Source organism: Strix uralensis, chromosome 11 (assembly GCF_047716275.1).
Source record: "Strix uralensis isolate ZFMK-TIS-50842 chromosome 11, bStrUra1, whole genome shotgun sequence".
Lineage (NCBI taxonomy): Eukaryota > Metazoa > Chordata > Aves > Strigiformes > Strigidae > Strix > Strix uralensis.
The window spans coordinates 17,185,755-17,200,440 of NC_133982.1; the positions used below are offsets into that span (position 1 = coordinate 17,185,755).

Genomic DNA, 14,686 nt, shown 5'->3' on the forward strand with positions numbered 1-14,686 from the left:
GTAGACAGGGATATTTTCAGAATTTAGGGTCAGCAAATCTATGAAATGCAGCATTGTCACAGACTGCTGGATAAAGTTCCTTTACAGAAGTAGGAGCACTCTTCCCAATCTGTGAAGCCCTTCTCCCTATCATACCCACATGACAAATATTCTCCAAGGTGTACAGCTCTTCCAGCCTCTCACAACTGCTCGCTCCTCCTGCAAAACCTGCATGAAATTGCCAGTGTAACGCCAGGCAAAGAGCTATTATGAATGAATGACTTATTTGCTTCTGTACAATATTTAGAAGCATTTATTCTCACTCCCACTTTGGCCCTCAAACAGGAATGCTACAGGTACACTGACAACTCTCAAGTATCCAGGACAGAAAGGCAGGGGGACACAAGGATAACCCAGAAAAAGAAGCAGTAAAGATAATATAAAACATTTGTAAATTAGACAATAGGAACATTTTTGGCACCTTCACATTTGGGACAGAAAAACAACAAAAAGTCCCCAAGGACCCTTGTAAATGGCTTTCAGAAGGAAGCAGGGGCAAGTCTGAGCAGCACAGGGTAGAGTACTGCTGACGAACTCCTGTGCCTGGTGAGGAAGGCAGCTCTTCTGGACCCTCAGCCAGTGATGTGCCAGCCTGTGCTGGCACCACTCTTGGTGTTGCTGCACTTCAGAAACGTCCCATGAAGGAGTTTATTCTCATGTGGGTGCTTTGCTCACTCACCTTCGGCAGCGGGGTACATCCCACATCTCCCTTCAAATCTCTCTGGGAGTGTTGCCTGGCACCTTGGTGCATTTGTAATGCACTTCACCACAGCTATCTCAGCCCTCAAGTTGCTTAACTGGAAACTTTAATTCCCAAGTTCTCTCTCTGTGCATTTCTCAGGAGTTAGAGAAATGATCAGAGCTGCAAAATATTCCCAGAAGACCACCAGCCCTATGCAAGGCAAACCATACCTGCTGATGACAGCTTAGCCAAGCAGAATAAGCTGGTATGGTCAGAAATAACTTCACCTTCGTTTTTAAAATGCAGATCACAAACTAATTCCTCCAGCTTTGTGGCACCATGACTTGGCTGGATTAATATGTAGGTACAAAGCAATGGTGTCTCCAGCCAGTCACCCGTGCAGAAACCCAGCACATTAATGCCTTCACGGCTATCACCTACAGAAGCCAAGAGGGAGAAATAAAGGTTGTCTGAGCTGCAGTAACGAGTCACTGCTATCAGGACAGCGGCAGAAGCTGCCATCCCTTGCCCCGTCTCAGCTAAACTCAAAGCTGCAGCAGTGGCACCGCATTGCAGTCCATGCTGCCAGCTTAAATTAGTCCCCAGGGTCTCTGCCCATGATGTTCATGCCAGTAGTGGAGCAAAATGTCTCCCCTCCTGCAGTCACCTTGTCCCCAGGCATTGGGTTTGTGGTCCACGATTCAGCAGTAAGTCGGCGAATTTGTGCTCCTCAATCAACAGAGCTGCTTAGGAAGCCTGTGTCTTGCTCCCCTGGGGATCTATAAAGCCTCATGTGAGAGATCCCAGCCCTTGGTTACCTGCAGAAGCACTTCATGGGATGTGAAATCAGGAAAGACACAGATCAGGCGAGCAGGGAAAAGGGACTTCTTTTCCCAGCACACCCAGCACCATCTCCCTCCTTCCCAGCACCAAGGCCTGCCCCACTTGGGGCTAGAAAATTTTCAGTGACATTTTATAAAATACCCACATCACATTGTTTTTGGTCACTAGATGGCATTAGTGCCTGCCATTCATCCCACAAGTGCCATGTGGAGTAGGCTGGGTGATTGTGCAGTCCACCCCAGCTCCCCAAACACAATTGCTTTACCGGGGGTCCTACAGCCCCCGGGAGGATCGTGCTGATGGCAGGGTGCTGTCTTCACCCCTGTACCAGCCATACATGCAATCAGGCTGTGCCTTTGGCAGTTCGCGTGCAGGAAATCACAGATTTTAGAACAAACTGTTGAGCTTTTAGTCAAAGAGTTAAAACAGACAACATCTAACAGAGGAATGGCCATAACTATTAATCTAATAACAAGCTGACAACCAAAGATCTGGTTTACCTTTGATGACTAAACGTTAATCATTAATTTCTATGTAATTATGGTCAAGCACGCACGGACACCCTGGGCCTCACACAGGTTGGAGCAGCACCTGGGGCAAACTGAGCCCATCATTCAGATGAGGAGCCCTTGGATTTCAGCAGGAGTCATGACATTGCTCCCTAAAAGGACTCAGGGGAAGGAAAACCCAGGCAGACCTGAGCACCTCCTCTTTCCCAGTCGCAGATCCTCAGCCCAGAGCCTGGTACCCAGCACCCAGAGAAACCTGCTCCTCCAGAACTGCCTGAAGGTTCACATCTGCAGGGATGACCCCCCTGAAGGAAGGTTGCTGGGGACACCAAAGCACCTGGGCCTGTGACAGGTTCCCACAGGTACCAAGGAGCCAAGGTGGCTGCCGAACTGCTGGGCCATTGATGGGACCTGTGTGTGCAAGCAAAAGGACTCTGTGGCCAACGGACAGCTCAGGGCACGCACAACCCAGGAGAGAACAGCTCTGCAGCTCCGGGCAAAGTTTAAACTGAAGTGCTGGTTTAAGTAAGATCTTGAGGACAGAATGACATGCTGCCAAAGGCAGCAGATATTTGTTTTCCTTTTTTTTTTTTTTTTAAACCTATTGCTGGTTGATGATTTTCTGTAAGTGTTTAACAGCTCTGGAGAACTGGGAACACACCAAAATTGTCATTTGGCACCGATGCAGGCTCAGGTATCTACGAAGGCAGAAGGACAAGGACCATTTCTAACCCTCTAGGCAACACCTTTGGATGTACCAGTGTTGGGCTGAAGAGAGACAGAATTGTCCTGTGATGATCTCCAAACCACAGGAAGGGTTGTCAGACCGTGTGTATACAGGGAAAACCATAGAACTGAAGCGTGTTTCATGGAGCAAATGGTAAGACAAAGAACACGGAAAAAGATCATCCTTCGCCAAAAAAACCCAGGGAATAGTCTCCCCTTTTTCAAAGCAGAAGGGAGCAGGGACCTTTTGCTAGTGATCCAGTAGCAGCAGGGAGATGTTTGCAGAGGCAGTTAGCTCAAACAAAAAGCAAATGTCAAGAAAGCTCCAGTCAGTGCAGGTACACACACCGGCACCCGTGACAGGTGAATGCTGCCCCTCCTCACACTAATCTCATCGCATGGCAAACTGCCACTTCAGAAACAAGCTGTGGCTCAGGTATTAAAATACGACAGTTCCCATTCTGGTGGCTGCAAGCTGGATGGTATTATTTGCTCTGCAATGTCCTCGCTAGAGGGCAATCTACATCCACTGAACAGGGAAACAGCTATCTAAAATCTTACAATAAGATATTAAATTATTATTCACCTCTAGGCTAGCTTAAGAAACCTCATGTTAATTGTGTTTCTGTATTTTCTATAGTTTTCTGTAAAATCAAGAAAACAACTGGCTCACCCCATGCCCTTTCTGTTATCTTTTTTCGAGACTCCAACAAAATCCTACCTGTGCAGTAATAGTATTTTACATGCTATCTCACAAATCAAGCAGGTTTTGCAAAAACCCAAGGCATGGAGTATGATGATGGATAGTCTAGGGCCTGTACAGAGCTGGACCATGTTCAGGGATCAACAGAACACACTGCCGGGCACAAGAATTGGGCTATTAGGCGACTGGAATAGCGCCTGTGGTTGAGCACTTACATGCAATTGAGGGCTCAACGGGAAATTAGCCAAGTTAGAATTAGCGTAAGATATCCTTCCTCTTTTGAGAAATTCTGCACGAGTGCTAGTCACCCTGTTATTAGGAAAACATTTTCCACATCATCCACCTAGTCATGTAACCATGAAGCTGCTGCTTAGTAGCTTAGCAAAACCCCTTTTTCTGGTGCTGGGGTTGCTGCTAAGGAGAAAGATGTGCTAAACTTGCAGATGGCTTTAACACCACTTGCTAGGTCTTTTACTATGTTTCCTTCTAACTTTTAGATCAGACTGACTTGATAGAGCCAGTGGGCACTAATACCAGGAGCAATCAAAGGTCTAATCCTGGCTCCATAAGTCTCTTGCAAAACTCCTATTGATGGCAACATAACTGGCGATCAGTATGGGATACTGCAGCCTCTTCCCTTTCATTCTCAGCTTAAAATTTATTTCTATTGCTCAAAGCAGTACATTCAGTAACAAACATCCTCCTCGAGAGGAAGAAGGGAAAACATCCAATACTGTCCTGGAAACAAATGCTTCTTGCTCTGCAGGGCTGGCTGAGCCTCTTCAAAGAGTCTGTGCTTGGTCCTGGATCCAGCATTTCAAGGAGGAGCAGGGCATGTCCAAACTGTTGTTAGCCCTTCACAGACCAGTGAAAAGTAGGATGAGAAAGGTTTCTCCTTCATGCAATTTGATGGGTTTTTTTATTTTCAATCTTAGAATTATTTTTTTTAATTCTTTTCAAATTATAGCAATTGTTAGAAATAAATCAAAAGCCGTGAATTTAAAAACAAAATGACCTTTTTTTGGGACAATTCAAACATTCTGTTTGATTACTCACGAATACTTCTTTTCAGTTTGGGCCCTTTTAAAGCACAATTACATTTTATTTTAAAAACAGCTACTCATTTTCAGCTTTCCTGCTCTATCCTCTTCACCACTCTCCTTGTCCCCAAAAAGGCAGGGGGAAAAAAAAAAAGCAAGCCAGGCTGGACTGTGAAATCATAAGTATTTTCCTCCCCATCTTTTCAAATGCAACAATTTGCCAAATCCTACTTTGTCCTGCCAACTAACAGACATTTTCCAGGGGCTGAGGAAAGATTTGGGACAGAGGGGAGTATTAGATCTGACATTTTGTGATGGGATTTTATCGCTAGTAAGACTGATGATGCAGTTTTCCCTTAGAGCAAAAGAAGGAGCAGAAGCAGGTACCACTACATCTGTGGCACACAGATGCTCAGTCAGTCATGCAAAATGCACAAGAATCAAGTTGTAAAGACAGGGATAAAGGATGTCAATATTTCAGTAATAAAGAGCTGTCCCTTGGCGATCCAAGTTGCTTTCCAGCAGCAACAGGATCCCAAAACACAAGCAAACTCGTGTTGTTTGCAGCGTGAAGCAGGTGAAACATCGACTCGATCTCTGTAATGAATTAACTGGGGACAGTAACTCCCAGCAGAAACCCTCCTGGCTGGAAAGAAGACATCGAGAGAGATGCAGCAAGGCTTGCCAGCCTCACCAAGGTGCAGCGAGGAGGCATCACAGGTACAGCTCACCAGGGAGTAAGAGTAGGTTCAGCACACAGTCATGGGCTGAGGAAAAAAAAAACCACACAGGAAGCTAAAGGACACCAAGTCACTTCGCTTCAAAGCCTCAGCCCCATGAGGGGCTGAGGACACAAGGAAATTTTTTTTGGAGATCTGCCAACAAGTGCCAGGCAAAGGTGAGCTGGGTAGCTGAGACATGAGGAGGAAAAGCAGCATTTTCCACTGCGGGACAGCATGCAGGGCTATCAGAGCTGGAGCCATTCCTCTTACTGAAGCCACAGATGTTTCCCATCACACCCCCATTCCTACTTCCCAATCCATTTCCGATACGATGTTTCCCATGTCTGTCCTCTTCTACCTGCAGGCTTGGTTTCTTTAAATGAAATCCTGAAGCAAAATGTCTGGGTTTTGTTTTGCTTTATAAAGGAACTAATGCACTTTGTAAGGGGATTTAGTGAATAGTAGTAGGAATGTCAGAAGTACCGTAAAATGTGGAGAAATGAGAAAATGAAAAAGTCATGTTAAGCTGGCATCTTGTCCTATCTCACATTCCTCCTAAATGCTGATATGAAGCATTACAGCATCTGTCATTTATTTTGCCAACAATAGACTATGCAATAATCTATAACATCAGGATACATATTTCTGACTTACACCTCACAACGTTAAGATACAAGGCCTGCTTTCAGGAACATACCTGAAGCTCTTTGGCTTCAAAGGAACTGGCCTGGAAATACAGGAGAAGGTGCTAAACCAAGAGTTTATCCCCAAAGACACGCTTCTGTCCTTGTGTGTCTCGATATCAAACTGATCCAAACATCAAATCTCCCAGCCAAGAGTCAGCGTCACTTCCAGGTTACCACCATGGTGATCTTCTTCATGCCTTTGCTCTGTGCATTGGGTGCCACATGTCTAACTTTCAACTTAAAACCTGGTTTTTGGAGATAAGTGAATTGGCGAGCATCTCAGCTTGGTACCCAAGAATCCGCCTAGCACTGCGGACCCATCTCACAGCTCTGCACAGGCATCCTGCTGCCAAGACTGAACTGCTATTTGTATTTATGCTAGCCGGTTTAAATCCTACCTTGAGAACACCTTCCTGAGCTCCAGTCACCAGCGCAAGCACACCCTGAGCCAAGGGTTACCACCCTTCCTGACCTTACCAAGTGGCAGACTGAGATTTAATTGAGAAGCTCTCACTTTGGAGAGCTGGGGGAGAGGAAAAGGGATGGGAGGTTACACCGAGAAACATTTCACTAGTGTTTCCAGCTGCAGATACAGTCCCTGTAGCCCCTGCCCACTTCTTCCCAAAGCCCCCCTGTCAAAACAGCCCTGCTGCCAGTTCCCAAGAGCCAGCATCAGCAAGAGAAGTCAGGCTCCAACTGTTTCCAAAGCGAGGATTTATTTGATGCTGAGAGGAAGGAGATTTGTTTGTGATGCACTTTGGAAAAGTTCGGGTACAAAGCCCCTGTGCAAAGCAACCCTCTGCCAATAAAGCCCTGGAAAGCACTATGAAAGCACTTCTGCCTCCAGGGACTTGCGATCACATTTAAAGTTTGCTTGAGTTGTCCAGACACTTCTGAAAAATACTGCTTACTATTTCTGCAGCAACCTGGGTCACCCTTCTAGGAAGGGCTGGGTCTGAGGTGCACATGCAGACTGCATTGCTCCAGTCCATTCCTCCAAGGGTTTGTAGGCAGTTGAACTAGATCTGCTTGAGCACCAGGGAGTTAAATAACTGCTGCAACGTGCCTTGAAACTCTGGCAAAGCAGCGACACTTCCAAACTGATCCATAAAGCCAGGGCTCGGATGCCCAAAGCATCCTCACCGCTCTTAGCTGTGAGCAGTTGAATACGGACCATCAGCAGTGAATTACACAGTGTTTCCCAACCATGGGCAAACCCCTGGTGTTGCAGAGGATCCTGTTTTATTTAGCCATGGAGATGTCACTGATACCTGCTGGGCTTATGGTCCCCTTGAGCCAGGCTGCTCCTGACTTGGCACTTCCATGAAATTAAGAGTGTAGGAGGTTGTGCAGTGAGCTCCTAAGGAGCAGCACACCTCAGCAAAGCATACGGCCAAAGCAATGCCTGTTCCCTCTTGCACCACCCCAAGGGACAGCTTTGGTGGGCAAAAAGCTGATCTGTTTGGAAGATGTGGCAAACTTTCTCTGCTGCAAACCTAGAGTTGTCACTGCACCAAGAAACCACTTCCCCGTGGAGGAATGGGTCGGGGAGCGAAATGTGATTTCTGTCAAGGATGACAGCAACCAGGTGGTTCGGGAACCATCACAAAATGCACATATGGGGTACGCAGAGGAGGGCAGAGCACACACATGCACTGCCATGGCCCCGGGGATGTTGCTGCGGACATGGGACAGCATCCTGCTGGGGATGTCATCCCAGCCCCCTGCCTACTGCAGGAGCAAACTCCTTCTAAAAGCACAAAGGGAATGGGCTTTGCAAAGCACGAGATAATCTCAAAACCCTGCTTGTCCCACATTTTCTGCTGTGTGGAGGATGGGGCAGGCCAACGCAAAGGGATTACTGGAATACTGTAATTCGTGTGCTCTGCAACCTGCCCTTAAAGAGACACCAGCCCAGCAGAGCCTGCGGGAATCAAAGGCGTACTGGTACAGACTGGAGATGCTCTGTTCTCTGCACACAAGGTACTGGCCCTCAAGGCTTGGGATAAAAGCTTCTGCACTCACAACCGGTGGGCAGAGCCCGTTGCTTCAGCGGGTTTTCTCTGATTTCTATTAGTTGATGTAACCTCAAAAACACACAGCAAGGGTAGGGGGAGGCTGTTTCCTAGCCAGATGGCTGCTTCCTGTGGCAAAATCCACCGCAGTCATCCAACACTGCCCATCCTCCCCAGCAGACAGTGTGCCCATAAGCCACCCCGTTCCCACGTGGGTGCAGGGATACCTGCACTCCCACAGAGCCCAGCAACAATGCTCAGCCCCCAGTCTCTCCTTCCCAGCTTTCCTGAAGAACAGCTTTTCTCATTTACCATGGAAAGGTGTCATTTTTCCTGCCGCTCAACTCCTTGTCTACAGAACCAGCTGCCCATCACCACCTCCTGCTCCCTTACCTCTCCTGCTTATTTGCGCGGCTGTGATCGACTGTAGGAAACTTGAATAGGTGGTGTTGGACCAACGGCATGTTTTGATTTGTTCTGCTTCCTCGGTGCAACTACTGAAGCGAAGGGAATGTTCAAACAATCCTGACAGATGTTTCCAAGTGCCTGCAGCTGTCGATTAATGAGGAGCAACTTTGGGATAATTCACTTTAATGTTTAGTCTTTGTTCTGATGGGGATCAAAGCAGTTCCAGCCCTGTATTGGTATGAGATGAAGTGGGGAGGAGGGAAGAGGCTGGGGGGGTTTCTCCCATCTGTACAGTAGCACACATATTACTTATTAGTTTTGCTTTCAGGAGCTCAAAAACAGCAGACCCCTCAGATAGGGACATCTATTTAGGGTTGCTCAAGTGATGCCAGAGACTGGGAAGGATGTCCTGAGGTGGTGAGAGACTGAACTCCCTGCTCAGCCATGACCTTCCTGATGACAGTTTGCTGCATCTCATCATTTTTCTACCTTTTAACAAAGGCTAGTCTCTCCTTGTGAAGTGTTGCAAGATGCACAAATATTATGCAGTGCTTTAGTAATCAGGGACACAAAATGCGTTAAGAACAAACATCTGAATTTTGATTCTGAGCTCTTCTCGTTGATTCCACACTAACAGCTCATTGCCTGCATTTTTGTGTGTGCAACATACCACCTGGAAAAAGGATCGACAGTGCTGTCCCGAGACATCCTATTTCTCACTGTCAGACCTGCAAACAGCAAACTGGCAAAGCAGAAGTGTTGGATTGAATCTGACTTCTCCCATTTCTATGGGACCACTTGTGATGGGAACCCCATAGAGGGGTTCAGTATTTGACTGCCCTGCCTTTAGACAGTGAAATAAATTATTACCTAGTTTGAAATAAATTATTACCTAGTTTGAAATCAGGTAGCCTTGCACATCTCCCATTCAGCTTCTTCCCCTCTTCTCCTATTAAACTTCTCCATCACTTTCTGCAGCCTGTAAAATCAGCTCCTGTGTCATGAAGATTTATTTTTTAATGCAAGCTACTCACCACTGTATGGAAACGTTGCAGAACAACTTATGTACCCCTGTGTTTAATAAGACTTAATGGCTGTATCTAAAGCTGGTTGGGGGTTTCATTTACTCATCAGGAGGCAGGAAAAAAAATGCACCCATGTTACAGATGTAACAAACTTCTAATGGGATTCTTCCAGGGCTGCAGAAAGAGCTCATGGCAGTGGCCTTCCTCCTGACTGCTGGAAAAGACTACTTAACTTCTTCACAGAACAGTTCTTTGTTCTGGCCTATATTTAGCATTCAGATATTAATCCCTAAAGAGGTTGCTAGGACTTGAAGGTATGTTACATGGAGGTTTTTCCCCAGACTACCAGTGTCGCTTTGAATATTGATTTCCATCAGAATTCAGGATTTCTCCAAGGAAATGCCTGCTGACTTCGAGATGAAATTTGATTCCTATAAGCAGGTATTTTGCCCGGTGAACTACCCTGCATTTTAAATTATTAGCAAGCCTTAAGTTTGTTTTATCAGCAAATCCTTGTCCCCAGAACTATCAAGGCTACATTTGAAAGGATCAATGCTATACCAACAACTGACAGTCCCAGGGGATCCTGAGACACACACATAATGTTTGCAGAGCGGCACAAAAAGTGATTGGACTTTTGCATTAGGAGCACAAGCTCAGCATCCAGCCCCGAATTTTCCATAATGGCTAGGTGCACTTCTGACAGCTCCAAACTACACCCGTTAGCTGGCTTGTGCCCTCATTCTGGTAAGCACAGAAATAAAGAAAACCCAAGCAGAAGAAAACCAACCCCAAATCAAGCAAAAACCCAGCCCAGAGCCCTATCTGTATTGGCCTTTAGGTCACTGCTTTGTTCAGCTGCTGAAATAGGATCACCAACAAGACTGCAGAGAAACAAATCATGCAATGACAAAAGCTCCACAACCCTCAAAATTGCACTTGCAAGCAAACCAAAAATTAAATTAGACAATTTGTGAGCTCTGCAAGGTGAACTATACAAAAGTCTTGGGATTACTTTGGTCCCACCAGTTGACACTGGGAGCAAACTGTTGCCCACTCCTAACAGTTTTCCTCCTTAGCATCCCAGTACTCTTCCAGGCAGTGGAGGGACTGCTTGCTGCATTTCTCTCCTTACTGGTGGAAGCTCGAAAATAAATTTGCTTATGCTAATCAATCTCTGGCACCAGTCATATGAAACACTAATCCACTAGCAATCTCCATCAGTCTCTGCATACTTAACTAAAGCAGTGAATACTCATGGAGGATTATGAACGCAGTGGTATTGTTGCAGCAGTGTTTTCCTACTTAAGCTGCAATCACTCTGATGCCCTGTCTCCTAATATTTACATACAATCTACGTATAAACAACCTGCAGAATTGCACCAGTCCATGCAAGCATCCTGGTCAGACACTCTGCCTGCGAAAACACACACACCACGTGGTGATTTAGCAGATCTCCCTGCACTGTACAATGCTGTCTTCATTACCCTCTGCCAAAATGCTTGTGTTCATGGTGGTTATTTATATAAAGCAGCATCTCTGAAGGTATACATATTGCTTAACGCTCATAAAAGACACGTCTTTTCCTCTAAAGGATTTACAGGTAGTTTGGACATGCATTGCAAGAGATTAGAGACTCAGGCTGGGTTAGGCAAACTCTTGAAAAAGAGCTTAATAATCCAGTATTCTGTCACTTTCCACAAAAAAGCAAACAAAGAAACACAGAAACAAAAAACTGTCAAAACCCATGCCCTGTCCAGTCAGGTGTATCACGAAAAGCAGATTCTGGGCAATCTCTAAAATGTACGGGCTTGCTCCACCTACCCTGCTGGCTCACATTCTTGTCCCTGAAATTTGCTTGCTATCACATCAGAAGCAGCCAACTCAGTTTAGGAAGCGGGTGTAAGAACATACCTAACTATAGCGTGCAAACCCAGTGCAGGCTCTATACACCCCGACGCATGAGCCCACCAGACACGAATTCCACACCTTCAAGGCACAGTGCAAATATGCCACCCATAGCTGTGGGCTTGAACTAGTGACTTCCACCTTTCAAGCAAATTTTCTTTGTGCTAATTACCCTGGGAAGCAGCCACCAAAGAGACTCTGGAAGAAAAAAAAAAAAAAGCTCAAACACGAAGTACACTTTTTTAAAGGGCTTAAGTCACATGCCTTTGAGCTGTGTTCATCTCCCAGCCATTAAAACACAAACACCTGTTTTACCACATCTGCGGTGCAGCTTTAACAAAAGGCAGCCAGATTTCCTTGCGTTACTTCCCAGGAATTGTGCCAACAGTAGGTTAGTATGGAAATGCACTTCCAGGGCACTTGCCCCTCTATACAGGACTGCAATTCTCCTCCGAGTTTGCTGACCGATTTCTCATTTAACACTGGGTGGTTCTGATCCTACACAGGAGTATAGGGATATATTAGCAACTGCACAAAACCTTCCATCCCTCTCTCTCCTGCTTGGGCAAGCTGTCTACCTCACCTGTCAGCACAACTGGTGTTTGTTAAATGGACATGAGCCTCTTTTGATGCTCTTGCACATGTTTATCTCCATCATTGAATTCTGTAACAGCCAGCACCTCTCATCCTCCTTGTATGTTAAAATACACTAGGAAAAAAACCCAACAGATCATACAACTGAGGGTACAATGAGCTATTCATACATACAGGGCAAATCTCAGAGCCTCAAAAATGTGAATCTCGGCATTTGTCAGTTTGGAGATTGGTGCAACACCGCCTTCCTTTTTAATTTATTTATTTATTTTAAGCTGCGCGCAGAGTTCAGCACAGATTTAACACATTTGCTTGAGGATAAGGCTGCCAGGACTGCCTCCCTCTCTCTTTAACCTCAGCCTTGGGGGTATCCCTTTCCATCCCACATAGCTTAAATGAGAAAGTGGCGAGTTCCATTTCTAACTGACATTTTATGTCAATACAGACAGCTTGCTGCTTTTCTAAGCAATAATGCAGGCAGGAAGAAAAGTTCAACTCTGTTTCCTCCCTATTGGAACTCCTCCATGTCAGCCTCACTGTTTGAAAGGCTGTTCCCTGCAAAACTCCCCACTCCTCCTTCCCACCTCTCACCTGATAGCAGCAGAGGACCACTGCTGCATTTCCAGTCCTTTTAATGCCTCTAACTTAGTGTTTGTCATTTCTTTCTTGTGCTGACATCACCTGGGATTTCCCTCTAAGCATCAGCCAGAGAAGGTATTTTCCAAGGTTAGAGGACACAGACTCATTCAGTCTGGTATGATGCTGGATACCCCAACAGCCTGTAGCTCCCCAAATCCCCCTCTCCCCCAAGTTGATCAAGCTGTTACACACACATACATGCATAGTTCTTCATCCCAAACACCGCACCTGCCACAGAATCTGTCTCTCTGAAACATAGGTGGAAAGTTCATGTTTCTGCTGTTCAAGCATTTCTGTACCAAGGAAAAACCTCCCATTACCCCATGGTCCCTATCACCCTTGCTCCAGGGCTGCCAGCTCTGCCAATGGCTCCCTGGGAACATTAGCTGTTCTAAATTTTTTTTTGCCTCTTTTGTTTCATGTTTTTTCAAAAAGTCTGAGAGGAAAAATGCAGGACAATTAAAGAGCAACATGTATGGTTTGTGCTTCTGCAAAGGAAAGCAGGGAGAGTGGCCGAAAAGCAACAGTTCCCCAAGAACTGTCTGGGCAACCCCCTGCCCTCCCAAACACCATCAGCAAAACTCTCACTTTTAGCATGAGCACAGTTTCCACATCTTTTGTGATGTCTCTTCCAACGTCCCTTTGCCTGGCTGCTGCTCAGGTAGAGACTATGCTGCAGGGTGGAGGATGACCTACGGGCAACTAGTACTGGGTAAGCCCATCCTAAATTCCCATAGCAAGGAGAGGCCTGGGAATCACCAATGACGTCAGGCAAGTTGCTGGGAACCTAGTGCTGATAACAGTTATCTGTACCAAGCATTTAGGAAAGTGGTGTGCTTTCCTCCACAGAATAGATTTAATCTAGTCTAGAAATGGCTGAGCTGCCAGGAAGGAAAGGAAATTAAAAACAAAACTTCTGTTGTTCCGCTTCCTCATATTGCAAATGCCATTAGAAAAAAGTATTTGCTCTGGACAATGGTCATTCTTTGAACTGACCCAAATCTCACTGAAGTTTATGGGAACTCTTGCACTGACCTTAACTGGCTTTGGATCAAATCCACCATTTGCTTCTTATAGAGGATGGCCAGACATTTAGGGTGTTAGCTTGGGACCTGCTAGACTTTTACTAGTGAGCAGCCATGGCCTGATGCCAGGATCCTTGCATCTCTTTCCACCCCTCCTGCCTTCGAGGTCCCTCACTGCAGGGGCTGCTGTGGGCAATGTGGGGTTGTGGCTCCAGACGTGCTTTGCTTCATGGCAACCTTACTTCTCAACAGGCTCTATGCAAACTTCTCAGCAAGTGAAATTTTGGAAGTCTTAATACACACTATTTATGGGTGGGACAGCACTATATTCCCACGTAACATTTCAGAGCAGGCAGTGGGGGTGGCCCAGTCTGACAACCCCGTCCAAATATCCCCCCACTCACCCCATGTGGTGAAGTCTGAGGGATGCCAGATGCTAGTCTGTTCTGGGGGATGGGAGGCTGCCTGGATGCAGGATAATCCCCCAATCTAAGATTACTTCCAATATAATTTCTAGCAGTAGGTTGCATTATAAGCACAAACCCTGGAGGCTGCATCCACAGGACTATGTTTCTGATAGAGTGTTATTCAGCATTTCATCCCTAGTGCCCAGCCTTCCCCTCACTTCCCAAAATTACAGGCCACGTGGATGTTTTCCTGAGGTTTCTTACGAAGTCGCAAGCCATGGGGAGCTCCCAGCCTCTCCAGTGCTGCTCTCATAAAAATATTCTTCTTTGTGCCAAGGAGGACCTTGTCCCTGAAGAGTTTCTTTCTCCCCAGGGGAGAGAACAGCTGCTGCTATCATTATGGGCTTGTCTCCCTTAATTAAGCATCCACAACCACAGCTGAAAGATGAAAACAAAGTCCTTTTCCAGCCCTCCAGGAGAGGGATAGGATGGAGGCTCTGGAAGAAGACAGCAATTCCCTCCTGCAGTAGACCTGGGATTGCCTTTTAAGTTGGGAAGTAAATTAAAAACACCTGAATATTCCATTTAAAATCAAACACATTAGAAAGGCCCAGTTAAAGGTGTTTAGTGGGAGGAAGACCTTGCCTGAGGGAAGCAACCCTAGTGGGCCATGTAGGATGAACATAGGAAGGTGCAAGATAGCCTCTTGTTACTG

General features: G+C 46.1%; 1 protein-coding gene across 1 annotated transcript in view; it reads right to left on the reverse strand.

Moving 5' to 3' along the window:
- SLCO3A1 (solute carrier organic anion transporter family member 3A1) overlaps positions 1-14,686 on the reverse strand; it is a 148,093-nt gene that overhangs the window by 36,373 nt on the left and 97,034 nt on the right. The gene's annotated exons all lie outside the window — the stretch shown is intronic.